General features: G+C 41.7%; 1 protein-coding gene across 1 annotated transcript in view; it reads left to right on the top strand.

Annotated features, from left to right (window-relative positions):
* The first annotated feature begins 1,604 nt into the window (after nucleotides 1–1,604).
* Nucleotides 1,605–18,913, top strand: part of LOC124619785 (TD and POZ domain-containing protein 1-like) — a 117,790-nt gene continuing 100,481 nt past the window's right edge. The window contains exon 1 of the mRNA XM_047146372.1: nucleotides 1,605–1,684. The gene's annotated coding sequence lies outside the window, so the exon portion shown is untranslated. The remainder of the gene's footprint in view (nucleotides 1,685–18,913) is intronic.

Raw genomic sequence — 18,913 nt, 5'->3', positions numbered from 1 at the left:
TCTAAACAGCAATTGTTTTTAAATTAGAGACAAACTTAAAGATTTTTTTCTCCAGTGAATACGGTTCTGTGGCGTGGCAAGAGGCAGCAGTTAACAATGGGTTGTGAATAACAATGGACTGTAAATAACGATTTCTGTAAGACGAAACGTATATACTGTTGCCTTTTTAACATCTTCATATAATAATTGGTAGTTCACATACAGATCTATTTGTTAGTAAATAATTGGTTGAATATACATACTTGTTTTATTTAACTCTTGTGCTATAGCTTTCCAGACGTTACCTTTCACTAAAACATTTCTGTATTCTTCATGCCCTGCATCATAAATTACAGAATACAGGGTGATTCAAAAAGAATACCACAACTTTAGGAATTTAAAACTCTGCAACGACAAAAGGCAGAGCTAAGCACTATCTGTCGGCGAATTAAGGGAGCTATAAAGTTTCATTTAGTTGTACATTTGTTCGCTTGAGGCTAGGCGTCAACGTCAGTTGATGCTAAGATGGCGACCGCTCAACAGAAAGCTTTTGTGTTATTGAGTACGGCAGAAGTGAATCGACGACAGTTGTTCAGCGTGCATTTCGAACGAATTATGGTGTTAAACCTCCTGATAGGTGGTGTATTAAACATTGGTATAAACAGTTTACAGAGAATGGGTGTTTGTGCAAAGGGAAAAGTTCTGGACGGCCGAGAACGAGTGATGAAAATGTAGCACGCATCCAGCAAGCATTTGTTCGCAGCCCAGGAAAATCGACTCGCAGAGCTAGCAGAGAGCTGCAAATTCCACAATCAACCACATTGGCACTTATCTGTCCGTAACTACCTGAACGTCAACTACCCGAGGCGATGGATCGGCCGCCAGGCAGCCCGTGACAGAGCACTTCATCACTGGCCTCCAAGAAGCCCTGATCTTACCCCCTGCGATTTTTACTTATGGGGGTATGTTAAGGATTTGGTGTTTCGGCCACCTCTCCCAGCGACCATTGCTGATTTGAAACGAGAAATAACAGCAGCTATCCAAACTGTTACGCCTGATATGCTACAGAGAGTGTGGAACGAGTTGGAGTATCGGGTTGATATTGCTCGTGTGTCTGGAGGGGGCCATATTGAACATCTCTGAACTTGTTTTTTGAGTGAAAAAAAACCTTTTTAAATACTCTTTATAATGATGTATAACAGAAGGTTATATTATGTTTCTTTCATTAAATACACATTTTTAAAGTTGTATTCTTTTTGAATCACCCTGTATTTCGCCACAGCTAGAGCGACGTGCTCGATGAAACTTTTTGTAAATCTGTGGTAAGGTCTTATGGGACCAAATTGCAGAGGTCATCGGATCCTAAGCTTACGCACTACTTAATCTAACTCAAACTAACTTACGCTATGGACAACACACACGCACCCATGCCCGAGAGAGGACTCGAACCTCCGACGTGGGGAGCTGGACCGTGACAAGGCGCCTCAAACCGCGCGGCTACACGGCGCGCCCGTGCTCGATGACCTTGTGGTGGGGGGCGAGGGGGGGGGGGGGGGGGGGGAGCAAGGAGGTGTGGAAGGGTTCTGCAAGGATGTCAGTGAAGCGACTGCTCCCGCTGCGAAAGCAAGTTGCGTCAGCTCCATATACAGCTGCTACAGACGACACGTGGGCATCCGCAGGGTTTGGGTCGTACGGCAAACATACGGTACAGACTTTATTACTAATTCTGCATGTACGTCTTTAAATGTATCTTGTCCTTCAACACAAAAACTCAAACGAAGTAACACAAAATTTGCTGATTATATATTCCACTAGTATTCACAAGTACCACAGAGTGGAAGGATAACGAACTTCACTAAATATCAACGCCTGGAATATATTGTCGCAGTTGATCCAGTGTGTCAACACAACAGTAAACTGTACCTAGGCACAAGCTATTTTAAAGTATTATTTATTTGAAAATTTATCTTGGTACGAATTGCAGTTTGTAAATTTGCATTAAATAAACAATTACAAAATGTTGAATCAACCAGAAATGCAGATTTTCTTGTACAAGGTTCGTAGGTCTTGTCGCTTAGGCTGCATTCACAGTGGCACCGACAGCTGTCGTCAGACACCGTCGCCAGAGGTCGCCCGATAACATCGGCCGACAGCATGGTCATAGTGCGTCCGATCTCACTAATATGCGTGGTATCAGATAACTGAAAACTAATGTGTGATACTACCTCAACCTCTTACTCTGATTCCAAATCTGTTTTCGGTGTTTTCCTATCACGTAGTTTTGCCCCTGTTTGACTTCAAAGAAATATTGCAATGTCAATAGGTTATGCGCATTGTTGGACGGAAATTTCTCACTGTTGATGCTAGTTGTTGTGTGACCCTGAAAGTGTTGCTTGTCTCTCAGGCTTGGATTACCAGTGCTATATTGCGATTATTCTGTTTGTTTAAGACAGTATTAATAAAACACTTCGCCTAGTGTTGATAGTTACTACTATGTCAACATGCAAGTGTGAAGAATCTAAATTTTTTCTGTAACATTTTGAGAATCACACAGTGTCTAAACAGACTTTGTGTGAAAGGCTTCTCATGCTTATTTTAAAATGAAATTTTGCACCTGTAACTAAAAGTACCCTGCACGAACCGCTTGTAGAACAAAGAAAAGTCTTGCTTCCACCTCTAAAAATAAAACTGGGCTTGATGAAGTAATTTGTAAAGGCTCTACCACAGGATGGATCCTGCATCAAGAACCTTTCCAAGGAATTTCCCTTCACCACATGACACAAGTTGAAAGCTGGAATTTTTTTGTCTCAAATTAAGATATTGACGAAGTATGAAGATTCTGAGAAGACATTGAAGAAAAGAGAAAAAGATACATGACTGTCTTCGGATTAGTAACAGAACTTTGTACGGTATAACAAAGATCCGAATTACAAGGCCATTATTGAAAAAAGTTGTAAAATTTCAAAAGATGGGTTTTTAAATGAGTGTGAAAGTCTGCTTTCTATACTCACATATCGACTACTTTCCGGAAATTTTGGACGTTCTATTGAAGAGCAGACTGAACATTTTCACAGAAACATTAAGAGGAGCTAGCAGCGGCACATAACAACAGCTGTGTTGGCCGACTACTTTCGGTTGTTGGGGAGGGACAGTCATCATATGTAAGGATCTGCAAGGAAGTCAAACAAGAGAAAGTTTAAAAATTTGTGGAACACTGTTGAAAAAAATGGCTCTGAGCAATATGGGACTCAACTGCTGAGGTCATTAGTCCCCTAGAACTTAGAACTAGTTAAACCTAACTAACCTAAGGACATCACAAACATCCATGCCCGAGGCAGGATTCGAACACTGTTGACTTCTTGTGTTTATACAAGGTAGTCAAGAAACAAATTAGGGAAGTTGAAATGGTTCAAATGGCTCTAAGCACTATGGGACTTCACATCTGAGGTTATCAGTCCCCTAGACTTAGAACTACTTAAACGTAACTAACCTAAGGACATCACACACATCCAGATTCGAACCTGCGACCGCAGCAGCAGCTCGGTTCCGGATTAAAGCGCCTAGAACCGCTCGGTCGCAACGGCCTGCATTAGGGGAGTTATGAGGAGTATTTTTTAAATCTATTTAATTTTTTTAAACGTGTTTTGATGAAAAGGTCACATTGTGTGAAATGGTGTTAGAATATATTTGTGGACACAGAAGTCAAAATATTACTTCTTATTTTGTGTAAAAACCTGAAGTGATAGTACAAAAACGGTAGTTATTTCTAGAATCAACGTAAAAAATTGATTCAAGAACACCTCCTGTCAACAGATCGTCTGACAAAAAGTTCTCAAATGCAGACTAGGTGTCTCCTCCGTCAGTTTTTAGCAGGGTCAAGAGGTTAGGTTAGGTTAGAACGTATTCTATTAATGAAGTAGGTTAGATTTTAGCCTCTTAGTGTGGGTGGATACGACCCCTATGTGTGTGGATACGAGTGCTGCATATGGGGCTTCTGCTATTAAAGAGACGCTGATTGCATGTGAATGAGCTTTCCTGACTCGCAAAGAACGTGGCGAGTACTATGCACTCTGTCCTCAGTTATCGGAATGACCAGACAAGTTTTACGAATATATGGCATGACAGAAGAAACGTTCCGTTACATTTTTGAGATAATTTGTGATGACCTTGAAAAGTGGGTTATAGACAACCCGTTTAGCTGTATTTATTTAAATTTGTGCTGACGGACATTTGCAAACCACTTCACATTAACAGTATCACTACCCTCCTGGCAAAACACCAGTAGACAGTAGTAATAATTTGTAGATCCAGTACAGTAGCTATAAGCGTATGAAATACGCCACCCTCTTCATGTGAACAAATTAATTTTTGAGGTCGTAATATATGCCTAAAATTTCCGGTAAAGTGTTTGTCTATTTGAGTTTCGAATAAAGCTGCGATTTGAGACTGTAGATTCCGGACGATATCCCGATTATGATATTTTCATCTTCATGATACCATAAACTCATTCTTTCTTGGACTAAACTTAACGAGTTTCTCACGCTCTGCATTTCGTGTGCGTGAACGTCGGACGATTTGACCGAAGAAAACAAACTGATTTGAATTTCACCGATTATCGTCCGAAGTCAGTACACACGGGAGATAGGACCGGCTATAGTATGACCGCGCACGTAGTGGCGTATTGATTTGAAAAGATCGGCCGTCTCCGGCCGATGTCGGTCGTCGGCGGAATGCACCGCTACCGGCGCCACTTTAGGCCGACTGGTGGTGGCGGTAAAAAATAACGTAACTAATAGAAATAACCGGTTACTGAGAAATAACGGTTACTGCGATAACCGTTCCTCTGATACAGGCAGTTATTTCAAGAACTGTCTAATGTCAACAGTGTCTCGCGCCATCTGGTGACCGAAGATCGTACTACGCTTTCCCGTCAACTCATTGGAGATCTGGCTAGGCAGAAGTGTCCGATTCCTGCAGATTTTTGTTGGTGTTGCAGAATGCTGTATTTTTTTTCTTTTTGTTCTTCATTTTGTGTTTTGGGATCATGGTGTGTTTTTTTTACTAGCTTGTCCTCACCGTAAAACACCCAACTTCCCGCAGTTGTCCCGTTGGTTTGATTGTATTTTTGATGGAGATGTTACTGTATTATTTATATGTATCTTCGTGTTTGTTGCCATGTGTATGTAGTGACGTCATAGGCACACTTAAAATAGCCATTTCCGGCATTTTGATGATGGGTGGAATCAGACACTTCTGTATCATGAAGTCTTTCAAACACACTGTAAACCGTGCTTTATCTGAAACCAAGTTTTTAATGGTTGCTGACTTGCTGGCAGTTTATTGAAAATGCATGTTCTTGAATATTGAACCCCTTTTGAACCACGGTAAGTGATTTTAGGTCTTTATGTAGATTGCTGTTCCTATATCTAGTACTGATATTAGGTATTGAGCTATTGGTTGGAAATACTTGTAACAAATTTCATTAAGGAATAAATATACTAGGAAGCAGTGGTTAGAATACAAAGTTCCTTGAATAGGTTCCTACATGATGTTCTTGAATTTATACCACAAACTATTTTTATTACACGCTTTTACATGCGAAAAACTTTTGCTACGTTTCATGAGTTACCACAGAATATGCTCTCTTATGAAATAATAGAATGAGAAAATGTGGTAGGCCCTATGCCCTTCCCAACTGAATTTATTATCGAGTTGTAGTCCCAGAAATGTAACACTGTCAACCTTTTCGATCTGCATGTCATCATATGTTATAAACATGCTGTAGCTGGAGAAATCGAGCAGTTTCCAAATCTCACTTAAAACTTGGATTAGCGTACTCACACTTTCCCCAATAGGACTATCATTTGCAGCACAGGAGTAAACGAATCTGTCACATTACGTATATTTTTTGTTGTATTACAAGGCTGTACACTTTATTCTATTATGTGAGCAGCACAAGAAATTAAGCTTCGAATTTAACCTACAGTACTCAGTTTACATATTACTTCATACTTAAAAAGGCACGTTGTTAACATTTTACTTAAACAGTGCTGTGGCGAAGTTCCGCGTACTTTCTGTCGCAGCTGCGAAGATAATATTTCTAATAGCGACCGATAACCTACAAACATATAATATGAAACACTAATAATCGTTCTAACATCAACTAAAATGTACCCGGAGTTAATAAGCTAAGGTTATGATACGATTCATACGACATTCCTGCCATTTCATACTACTCGCAGTTATACTGATAACTAAACTGATGGATTCCAAGTATGTCGTTATTTAACTGTAGCCCCTCGGAGTATTCGGTTATCAAAGAATAACTGGAACTGTGATAACGGCTACTCCAGGATAACCGTTTGGCCCACCTCTACCGACTGGCGCAGTTCGGTAGCTCGGCCTTTGCTGGTCACGTGACGGTCAACGGATGACGTACGCACGGCGGCCTGTCATTTACGAGGGCCTCGGAGTGGGAGGCTGTGTCGTCACCCGTTGTGCCTCGTGACGTCACTGACTTCGCAACGACTGCTGTGCTGCTGCTGCGTTTCCTTCCCGATAGGCCGAGCGCCTATGCCCGCTCTGTTGCCACGACTTACGCCCCCTTTGCTCTGTTGCTGACAGAATTAGATAACTGCACTCGATGCAGCCGGGCGCTGTGGCCGAGCGGTACTAGGCGCTTCAGTCCGGAACCACGCGGCTGCTACGGTCGCAGGTTCGAATCCTGCCTCGGGCATGGATGTGTATGATGTCCTTAGGTTAGTTAGGTAAAGTAGTTATAAGTCTAGGGGACTGATAACCACAGATGTTAAGTCCCATAATGCTTAGAGCCATTTGAACCATTTTGAAGCACTCGTTGCTGTGCTGTCGCGTTAATTTTGGTTATGTCGAGCAATTTTGGAACTTCGTTTCGAAGTGGTGCTTTGCCTCCGCGGAGTCCTTTCTTCCTGAGTGGCGTCACCGACTACCACTGGCCAATCTCTGACGCCATTTCTAGCCGTAGCATTGTCAAGAGCCGCTCGGGAAAAGGCATTCGGTCGTGGTTGGTTCGTATCCGCTCGTGTCAGTCTTTCGGTCAACCACCAAACGAAGGTTTGCGTCCTTGACTGCCTCGGCAGCTGCCCGGTCAGCGCGGCAAATTCCCGATATAAAGGCCCAGGGTTCGATCCCAGACCAGCTCGGAGATTTTCTCCGCGCAGAGTTTGGGAGTTGTGTTGTCTACTCGTTTTTATTGCCATAATTGAGATTTCCCTGTTGAAATGGCTGTCTGCGCACTTACCGAAAGTCAATAATAATAAAATTAAAGTTCGTGTCCTCTCCACTTCACGCTAGCAGTACAGTCAAGTCTTCTTTTGTTGAGTCCACACCTGGTGGTCTAGTGGCTACAATTGCTACCTCTGGATCCCGGGCTCCTGGGTTCGATTCCCGCAGGGGTTGGGCATTTTCTCTGCCTGGGGACTGGGTGTTTGTGTTGTCATCATCCTCATCCTTCCTGACTGTGGCTAGATTGGACTGTGGAAAAAAAATGAACTGTGAAACAATTGGGACTTTGTACGGGCGCTGATGACCACGCAGTTGAGCGTCCGCAAACCAAACATCATCACCGTCTTCTTCTATTGTTGACATCAGTTGTGGGAGCGATGGAGTAGTTCGGACAGAATATAATGCTGATCGCAGAGTAATTTAGATATAGCTTTTCGGATCCACCAGATGTTAAGCACAAATGCCGAAGAAAAAGGCTATCATTGGTAGAAAACTGCGAAGCGCTCGTAGGTCCTACCGGAGATGTGAGAAAGACAACAAATTCAGTAGCTACTTGCATCAGGTCGGAAAGGAGCAAATAAGCATAAACTTTGCAGTTCTTTTTGAGTCAAAGCAGAATAATGTCTTTGCAAGTAAGCAAGTGCGAATCCGTATCTTTTATGCTGATTAATATTAAAAATGTACGATAAACATGATCATTGTCGCTGCTAACATTCGTGGCAGCTGTCATTACATACCTCATGAATCACTGTTTTGTCCGAGAATTTTGATAACTAATAAATATGGTTTTTATGTGATCTCGCATTCTGGCCTCTTAGAAAGTGTATAGCAGGTGTTATCAAGCGGCTTATGGGACACGTCATATATACACCAGGTGTAGAAGTATGAAACCGGAATTACCCTATAGATGGTGCTAACTGTCAGTGTAGGGCCCGAGAGACCGCTTCTGCAGCGCTATCTGGTTCCTATAACGGCTGACGACGAAAGTCAAGACAGAGTAACCCAAGTTCCAAACATCGGTATCTGTTGAAAACCGGTAAAGATGTCGAGTTTTGTGCCTATTAACTACGATTTGTGGACGGCACTGGTTTTCTGTTACCATTTGCAGAAAACTGCTGCAGAATCGCATCGAATGCTTGTCGAAGCTTTCGGCGAACATACTCTACACAGTATTTCGAGTGGTTGTAATGTTGATGCATTATGTTGTTCTGAAATCGGTGCTGATATTCAAGATAATAAAAGAGGGTTAAAAGCTGTGAGCTATCTGGGGAAGTTATCCTTGCATTACTGAGCAACTGTTTCACCAAGTATCCAGTCTAGTTTACCAAATTGCCAACCAGACTAACATTAATTATAATCTTTTAATAGTCATCTTACGACAACTGGTAATATATATATAAAAATAGAATTTAAATAAAAAGAAATAAATCGGTTTATGTTTAGACATTTATTTTAACATTGATCATTGTACCGTTAAAATTTCAGCATATTAAACTTGATTCGTAACTAAACTGGTGCCTTATTTAGGATTGTGAAAATGTGAGTTTGTAATCTTATGGAATACATCAAATATGGAGCCAAGATTGGGAGACTGCATACAGCACTGCATTCATAAAATAACACACGAAGAACGTTGAAACATATGCAAGAGGAAATTAACCACAACCAACTGATTCAATTTTCACCCGAAGAAGTTACGGTCGTAGGGCAATCCTGTCCATCATGAAATTACCACACACTGGTATACTAAATTAATACTAATTGTCTGTGAAATCTTCTCGATAAGAATAGCTGAGGGCTACTTTGATGATTACACCACATGCTTCACGTGGTCAACTTGGTTTACACAAAGAGTGTAACTCCACAATAATTTTGAGAATTAAAATAAATTACATCGAAAAGAAAAACTTCAAACTGGTTACTGTCATCATACTATTAACCTGATGGGTCAAACAATTATATAAGCACGTGGTACTGGCCTCACAAAGTACACTCCACGTGGGTTGAACATAAAGAAAAGTTGCTATATTGAAAAATATTGTCAAGACGAGACGTTATAATCTCACGTACATTCGCATTTAAGATTGATGATCTTAGTTAGAGTTACGGATCATCAACACGTGGTTCCACTTTAGTCACAAAGTAGTGACAAAGCAACTACTGGGAGATATTCTGAACTTCACACTCGAATTACACTGCGTTGCAATTTAAGATAACATAAGATATTTTAGATCTAAACCTGAAACAAAGATGATTAAATTTTCAGTTAGGCTGAACTTAAGAAATGCATTGTCCTACGGACTTAGCAGAGACGCGCTTAGCCAGAGATCTTACCACTTCAGACGCTCGCCGCAGACCAACTGGCGTGGGCCCCTACCGAGGGTGCTTCACAGATTCAAACGGAAGCGACCAGAGAGGCAGCTTCCTATACCAACATGACAAGGGACGGACAGGACCATACTAAGAATAGAAACCTCTTTGTTTTTGGAAAGCGTAGCTACCTGTTCCGACGTTGGTGCTACTGTTATCTAGCAGACAGACTTGTCTGCTACCATCAAGCATGCAACTAGAAATACATTTGCTCATTCATCCTTTCACACAGAAGGGAAGGGGGATGACAGTATCTTATCATATACACTATATAAAAAAAGCGCATGTAGGTTCCGTATGAGACCGTGTGACATGAACTACATATAAACTGTGTTTTAAAGTGTAGTAGTGTGACAGATCATTCTTGTTTATGTGTAAAAGTAACACGTTCCACTGCTCAGTCTCCTCCCAGATGGAGTCAGAAACACCACAGTAAATTCAGAAGTGGAATGTATGCTGTAAATGACAACAGATTTAAGAAATTAACATGGAAAGAATCCAACAGAGATCTTTCATGGTTCAAACAATTTAAGAATGGTGATTTTGACGTGAGAAACGACGAGCGCGGGAAACCACCGAAAAAGTTCGAAGATAACGAATTGTAGGCCTTATTGAATGAATCTGGTACTGAGACTCAACAGGAACTCGCGGAACAATTGGATGAGGCGCAGAAAGCCGTTTCTCTTCGGCGGAAAGCTATAGGAAAAGGTGCAGAAAGTGGGAAAATGGGTTCCGCATGAACTGAATGAAAGACAGCAAGCAAATCGAAAGACCACTTGTCAAATGCTGCTCGGCAGATACAAGAGAAAGCTGTTTCTTCATCGAATAGTGACAAGTGATAAAAAATGGATGTATTTTGACAATCCTAAGCGCCGTTAATCATGGGTGAATCCAGGCAAAGCATCTACATTCAGTGGAAGACCATATCCCTTTGGAAAGAACACAATGCTCTGTGTTTGTTGGGATCAGAACGGTGTCATGTACTATGAGCTGTTAAAACCAACTGAAACATTTAACACTGATCGCTACTAACAGCAAATGATCGATTTGAATCGAGCATTACGTAAAAACGACCGGAATATGGAAAAACGCAACACAAAGTCATATTGCTCCATGATAACGCCCCATACGCACAGCAAAACGGGTCAGGGAAACGATCGAGATGTTCAGTTGGGAAATATTAGGGCATGCGGCTTGTTGTCCACGCTTGGCTCCATCCGATTAACGTCTATTTGCATCACTGGGACACGATATCGCTGAACAACGCTTCAATTAGTATGAAAATGTACGAAAATGCCTCGCTGACTGTTTTGCTTCAAAAGACGAAATTTTTTGGCGTGGAATTCATAGCCTGCCGGAGAGGTGGGAGAAATGTACAAATAGGAATGGAGATTATTTTGAATAAAATATTGTTTATCAGTTTCAAACACAGACGTGTAATTATTGCAAACAAATTCCGGTTTCATACTTCTACACCTAGTATTTTACGTTTCATTAATCATATTTTGCTGAGATTCTTTTCCTTACACTTACTTTAATAAAAAGCAGGAAATGCTTTGCACACGGCACTGCAGACACCGGAAAGCAAATAACAGCTACTGAAATGACAAACAGTCTCTAACGTACACGTAACCCGTCCTAATAACCAGAGTGTGAATGCTAGCCTTTCTTCATTTTATGGTGTTCGTCGGTAATTAGTGTTCTGTTTTCTAATTTCCTCCTCAATTGCAATTCGAAGTTCGCGAAAAGTGTCAACCTATATACGTGCAAAGTTTTGAACTGATGCTAGCTAAAGCAGGAGTTGCAGTTCAGTGTCGATTGCTGCACCACCTCCAGGCGTTCCATGTTTACGTAACAAATGAGACACCTAAATTTTTCCTTTGCTACCCACTGTGCTTACTTCGTCAAAAACGTGCACTCGTCACGCAAAATAATCCTCTCTTGAATTTCAAACGTTTTGCGTCGTGCCTCTAACGATACAGCGTGAGGCAGCTACGACACGCTACCCCAAATGAAGGGCTTATTTCAATAGTGGTGCAAGTCCATTTTTGTTCATTTTAACATACAGAGTCCTTAAGTTAAATGAGCGCTGAAAAATCTGCAGTTGAGATACCAGAAATATTCAAGCATATGGCTTCTTGTTAGAGATGAACCTTTCTTTCTGTTTGTTTGGACCCTTAATGTCAGATGCACTATAATCAGAAAAGTGGAGGTAATGGACTTGTTTTTGTTGTTGTGGTCTTCAGTCCTGAGACTGGTTTGATGCAGCTCTCCATGCTACTCTATCCTGTGCAAGCTTCTTCATCTCCCAGTACCTACTGCAACCTACATCCTTCTGAATCTGCTTAGTGTATTGATCTCTAGGTCTCCCTCTACGATTTTTACCCTCCACGCTGCCCTCCAATGCTAAATTTGTGATCCCTTGATGCCTCAAAACATGTCCTACCAACCGATCCCTTCTTCTAGTCAAGTTGTGCCACAAACTTCTCTTCTCCCCAATCCTATTCAATACCTCCTCATTAGTTACGTGATCTACCCACCTTATCTTCAGCATTCTTCTGTAGCACCACATTTCGAAAGCTTCTATTCTCTTCTTGTCCAAACTGGTTATCGTCCATGTTTCACTTCCATACATGGCTACACTCCATACAAATACTTTCAGAAACGACTTCCTGACACTTAAATCTATATTCGATGTTAACAAATTTCTCTTCTTCAGAAACGATTTCCTTGCCATTGCCAGTCTACATTTTATATCCTCTCTACTTCGACCATCATCAGTTATTTCACTCCCTAAATAGCAAAACTCCTTTACTACTTTAAGTGTCTCATTTCCTAATCTAATCCACTCAGCATCACCCGATTTAATTTGACTACATTCCATTATACTCGTTTTGCTTTTGTTGGTGTTCATCTTATATCCTCCTTTCAAGACACTGTCCATTCCGTTCAACTGCTCTTCCAAGTCCTTTGCTGTCTCTGACAGAATTACAATGTCATCGGCGAACCTCAAAGTTTTTACTTCTTCTCCATGAATTTTAATACCTACTCCGAATTTTTCTTTTATTTCCTTTACTGCTTGCTCAATATACAGATTGAACAACATCGGGGAGAGGCTACAACCCTGTCTCACTCCTTTCCCAACCACTGCTTCCCTTTCATACCCCTCGACTCGTATAACTGCCATCTGGTTTCTGTACAAATTGTAAATAGCCTTTCGCTCCCTGTATTTTACCCCTGCCACCTTCAGAATTTGAAAGAGAGTATTCCAGTTAACGTTGTCAAAAGCTTTCTCTAAGTCTACAAATGCTAGAAACGTAGGTTTGCCTTTTATTAATCTTTCTTCTAAGATAAGTCGTAAGGTTAGTATTGCCTCACGTGTTCCAACATTTCTACGGAATCCAAACTGATCTTCCCCGAGGTCCGTTCTACCAGTTTTTCCATTCGTCTGTAAAGAATTCGCTTTAGTATTTTGCAGCTGTGACTTATTAAACTGATTGTTCGGTAATTTTCACATCTGTCAACACCTGCTTTCTTTGGGATTGGAATTATTATATTCTTCTTGAAGTCTGTGGATATTTCGCCTGTCTCATACATCTTGCTCACCAGATGGTAGAGTTTTGTCATGACTGGCTCTCCCAAGGCCATCAGTAGTTCTAATGGAATGTTGTCTACTCCCGGGGCCTTGTTTCGACTCAGGTCTTTCAGTGCTCTGTCAAACTCTTCACGCAGTATCTTATCTCCCATTTCATCTTCATCTACATCCCCTTCCATTTCCATAATATTGTCCTCAAGTACATCGCCCTTGTATAAACCCTCTATATACTCCTTCCACCTTTCTGCCTTCCCTTCTTTGCTTAGAACTGGGTTGCCATCTAAGCTCTTGGTATTCATACAAGTGGTTCTCTTCTCTCCAAAGGTCTCTTTAATTTTCCTGTAGGCAGTATCTATCTTACCCCTAGTGAGACAAGCCTCTACATCCTTACATTTGTCCTCTAGCCATCCCTGCTTAGCCATTTTGCACTTCCTGTCGATCTCATTTTTGAGACGTTTGTATTCCTTTTTGCCTACTTCATTTACTGCATTTTTATATTTTCTCCTTTCATCAATTAAATTCAGTATTTCTTCTGTTACCCAAGGATTTCTATTAGCCCTCGTCTTTTTACCTACTTGATCCTCTGCTGCCTTCACTACTTCATCCCTGAAAGCTACCCATTCTTCTTCTACTGTATTTCTTTCCCCCATTCCTGTCAATTGTTCCCTTATGCTCTCCCTGAAACTCTGTACAACCTCTGGTTCTTTCAGTTTATCCAGGTCCCATCTCCTTAAATTCCCGCCTTTTTGCGGTTTCTTCAGTTTCAATCTGCAGTTCATAACCAATAGATTGTGGTCAGAATCCACATCTGCCCCTGGAAATGTCTTACAATTTAAAACCTGTTTCCTAAATCTCTGTCTTACCATTATATAATCTATCTGATACCTTTTAGTATCTCCAGGATTCTTCCAGGTATACAACCTTCTTTCATGATTCTTGAACCAAGTGTTAGCTATGATTAAGTTATGCTCTGTGCAAAATTCTACAAGGCGGCTTCCTCTTTCATTTCCTCCCCCCAATCCATATTCACCTACTATGTTTCCTTCTCTCCCTTTTTCTACTAACGAATTCCAGTCACCCATGACTATTAAATTTTCGTCTCCCTTCACTACCTGAATAATTTCTTTTATCTCGTCATACATTTCATCAATTTCTTCATCATCTGCAGAGCTAGTTGGCATATAAACTTGTACTACTGTAGTAGGCATGGGCTTTGTGTCTATCTTGGCCACAATAATGCGTTCACTATGCTGTTTGTAGTAGCTAACCCACACTCGTATTTTTTTATTCGTTATTAAACCTACTCCTGCATTACCCCTATTTGATTTTGTATTTATAACCCTGTAATCACCTGACCAAAAGTCTTGTTCCTCCTGCCACCGAACTTCCCTAATTCCCACTATATCCAACTTTAACCTATCCATTTCCCTTTTTAAATTTTCTAACCTACCTGCCCGATTAATGGACTTGTACCACTATTGAAATAAGCCCTTCCAATAAGTCCAGAATGAGTAAATAGATAGAGCTGCGGTTTCTGCCAACCTATAACGGACATTATGGCGAATTTCTCGACGTTCGCGAGTAATATCTATCGCTTACAGTCCCCAAATTGCGAAACCGACTTTTTTTTTCTTTCCGCGTTAGAAAAATGGTTCAAATGGCTCTGAGCACTATGGGACTTAACATCTGTGGTCATCAGTCCCCTAGAACTTAGAACTACTTAAACCTAACTAACCTAAGGACATCACACACATCCATGCCCGAGGCAGGATTCGAACCTGTGACCGTAGCGGTCACGCGGTTCCAGACTGAAGCGCCTAGAACCGCACGGCAACACCGCCCGGCCCACGTTAGAAAGAAGCTTCTAAGGGAACTTCGACGACATAATATGGAATGTCTGGGACTTGATTAAACAGTATCAAGATAACGGCGCGTTAAGTGTTTGCTTAAATTCGGTACATTAGGTTCAAATGGCTCTGAGCACTATGGGACTCAACTTCTGAGGTCATTAGTCCCCTAGAACTTAGAACTAGTTAAACCTAACTAACCTAAGGACATCACAAACATCCATGCCCGAGGCAGGATTCGAACCTGCGACCGTAGCGGTCTTGCGGTTCCAGACTGCAGCGCCTTTAACCGCACGGCCACTTCGGCCGGTGGTACATTAGGACAGACGTTTGAGGAACCTCTTCTCCCGAAGGCGGGGACGACGGTTTGCAGCCCTGTTATGTTGATACTACGAGATGAAGTGTCATACATGTTATTTTGTTCAAGATCTCTTAGAAGTTTCTTTCAAATGCCTGGGAAGAAAAAATTCGGCGTTGCAATTCGGCGACTATAAACGATAAAATTTAGTTGCGAACGTCGGGAAATTCGCTACTATTGTTCGCTATACCTTGGCGAAGAGTACACCTCGACATGTTTAATCGTTCTGGAATGCCTGAACGGCTTGTCTTAGATGCCTCAATCTGTATAATGTTATATTCCTCCTGCCGATTGTCAGCACCAAAAACCAGTAACTTAGCGTTCATAGGCAGTACTCGATATCCCGTGTTCTCTTCCGTGCCGTCTAGGGTAAACGCTTGTTCACAGGTACAAGCGAATGGTAATGAACATTGGCGAATTGTTTGCGAGAGCGCGTTCGGTTGTGTTCACTTGTATTCGCTCTTGTGTAAAGGGGGCTTCAGATGTCTCGTCAGTTTTCAAGGGTTCGTTAGATGGCTGAATTAGAGCAGGTGCCTGTATACTACTGAGTACAGGCTTTGAACTGTATATTTGCAGTTTTACACTCCCATATCGGAACGTGAGTAATTCAAAAATGGCTCTGAGCACTAAGGGAGTTAACATCTCAGGTCATCAGTCCCCTAGAACTTAGAACTACTTAAATCTAACTAACCTAAGGACACCACACACATCCATGACCGAGGCAGGATTCGAACCTGCGACCGTAGCGGTCGCGTGGTTCCAGACTGAAGCGTCTAGAACCGCTGGGCCTCACCGGCCGGCGGTGAGTAATTCCTACTTCGCTAAGTTAGACGCAGTTTCGCAGTAAACAGTAGCTTTCACAACCAGACCAAGCAACGTTTAATGGGTGGTCAGACGTGTAAGACGTTACTCTCCCAGTCTACTTGGTTGAGGGCCGGTCCAAAAACTTGTCCGTTACAGAAGTCTTGACTGCGGGAAGACCTCTGCTGTTTGGCATTCTCACAGTAAGAGTAAATATACACAGCATGACTGGATAAGTGATCTTGTGTACTGACCCATCACTGCCGTATCAGATTTTGTCCAAATTTCGTCTGCGCGTTTGCTAAAGTCAAAGGAAGATGTACTAATTTCTAGCCCACAAATTTTAATTACGTTGTGAGTAGGAGACACGTGAAGAGTGACAAAAAGTAGCGCCGACATCTAAAAAAATTGTGATGAAATTAAAAGTTATATGAATGCAGCAGGAGATGCCGGGTTCTAATACCGGTCCGGTGTGCTTTTCCACTCGTCGCCTCTGATTCCACGTAATATTCCGCTGCAGTTGACAGCTGTACCCCCGTCAATTTGCTTTTCAAGTTTAAAGTGCTGTACTTCAGTGAATATTTGTGGTAAAATTCTAAAACTTTGCTAGATATTGGGGTATTCACATTGTGCACAACCTATAAGTCTGATGTCATTTGATTTACCGCTTCTGTGCCATACGGACTCATCATTAAATTTTACGCGACCTTTTTTGACGTTTTTGTCCCTTGGATTGTTTATAAAACACGCTTTTTCAAGTTTCGGTTTTTGAAGTATACATGGGACTTCAGGTATCCGAAAAAATGTGCTGCACAAAAAGTGACTTGTCTCCAATATATCAAATTTCCAGGACTGTTTTTTGCTCCATGCCGATCACCATTCGAGATCATCGTGTTCCAAGCAGTAATAAATGCACTCCTGGTTTCAGTATGGCCTGAATTAAAAATCATAGATGCCTATTGTCCGGTAATTTTTCAACATTTTTGAACCATCTTACACAACAAAAAACTAATAAGCTATTACAATTTGAAATGAGATTTTAACGTTGCAGGCGACGTTCCAAATTGTTGTTTTTAAAACCTGGTGGATTCGTATGTCAAATGACTCTGAGCACTGTGGGACTTAACATCTGTGGTGATCAGTCCCCTAGAACTTAGAACTACTTAAACCTAACTAACCTAAAGACATCACACACATGCATGCCGGAGGCAGGATTCGAACCTGTGACCGTAGCGGTCACGCAGTTCCAGACTGAAGCGCCTAGAACCGCACGGCCACACCGGCCGGCGTGATGGATTCAGAAAGTGTGTTGCCGAAGCGTACTCCTACTGGAGTGGTGCTTCTGGTTTCCGTTTTATGGACAGCAATTCCAGCTGAAGACAGAAAAATGTTTGAGGCCTTTCTCCTGAATAAAAGGTTGAGTTATTGACCCGTCCTGGCCTGAGGTTCAGGAGTGACCCAACAAGTCGACTTCATCAAGATGCCATTTTTCTGACAAAATCTGAATCTGTGCATGGATCATGCTGTAATCCATTTCTTAACGAGGATTATCAAAAACGATAAAAGTAGGAGACTGGTAGTGAATCATAGAATGATCTTAAACATGAAGCTCCAAATTAGTGCTTTGGATGTGAAATATTAGCGGATGACTCTAGTGCTCAATGACTTTAGTCCTTCTGGTAAGAGAAAATTCGTGCAAATTTGATATTATACAGAAAAAAGGTCCTTTTTCTGGCGATGATTAACACAAAAATGGGTCAGGCGTCCTGTCTGAGATGAAAGTCAGTTACTGTAGCAGTAAGTTTGTTTTCAACCAGCTTAAGCCATCTCAAAAACTGTAAAGCGAAACCTGCACGCTGTGTAACCGATCTGCCGGACACCGAGGCCACACACAGCAGGACAGCTTCCTCCAGCAGCCGCGTGGCGGGACGAGGCTGCCACGGCTGGAGGTGCCTCGCTGGATGACTGGAAACCCTGTGGACTGCCTGGGGAGACGTAGGAGAAGGTAAAAGGGGGGGGGGGGGGGGGGAGGTGGCAGCCTCGCCGTCCTGGCCCGGCCTCCACCTCCAGTGGGGGACGTACGAAACCCCACGTCTGCAGATGAAAGTGAAGGATGATGAACGAGCAGTGTACATTACGCAGCACCCAGCAACCGACAGCTCCCAACTCCACCGATGTACCTGGTTGTTTGTAAAAATACTCTTGTAAGCTGCCGACAACGATGCGTTCTAGCTATCCTAGAGCCCTCAACAACTCCTGGTGATTGATATTTTACTCGTTAGAGGTCGTATCTCTACACTCGTCATGGACGACTCGTTCATTGAAACTGTTTTACATTTTTAATTATTCCAAATAATTACTTTTAAACTGTTATTTCAAAAACATGCAGTTTTAATTCTGAAATATGTCAGAATATATGCATTTTAAGCTAAAACATGTTAACAGTTTTTCGGATTGTACATTTTTATAATTATGATTCGCCCACTTTTCTCATAACGTCATTGGGCGCAACACTTTTTTTTAAGTCCACTTGACTTCTATCTTTCTTTTATCAGTGTATGTTAGTTCCCTACAGCATAACATAAGCTGTATATCATTTGTACATTTTTATGGTACATATACAAGTATTGTCTCTCATCTCCTGCAGTAAAAAAATAAACACATGTATATGGCGATGACATTAAGTATTAACGTTTGGTA

The sequence above is a fragment of the Schistocerca americana genome, chromosome 6, assembly GCF_021461395.2.
Source record: "Schistocerca americana isolate TAMUIC-IGC-003095 chromosome 6, iqSchAmer2.1, whole genome shotgun sequence".
In the NCBI taxonomy this organism is placed as follows: domain Eukaryota; kingdom Metazoa; phylum Arthropoda; class Insecta; order Orthoptera; family Acrididae; genus Schistocerca; species Schistocerca americana.
Note: the sequence above shows the minus strand (reverse complement) of the source record. Positions and strands in the feature narration are given on the sequence as shown.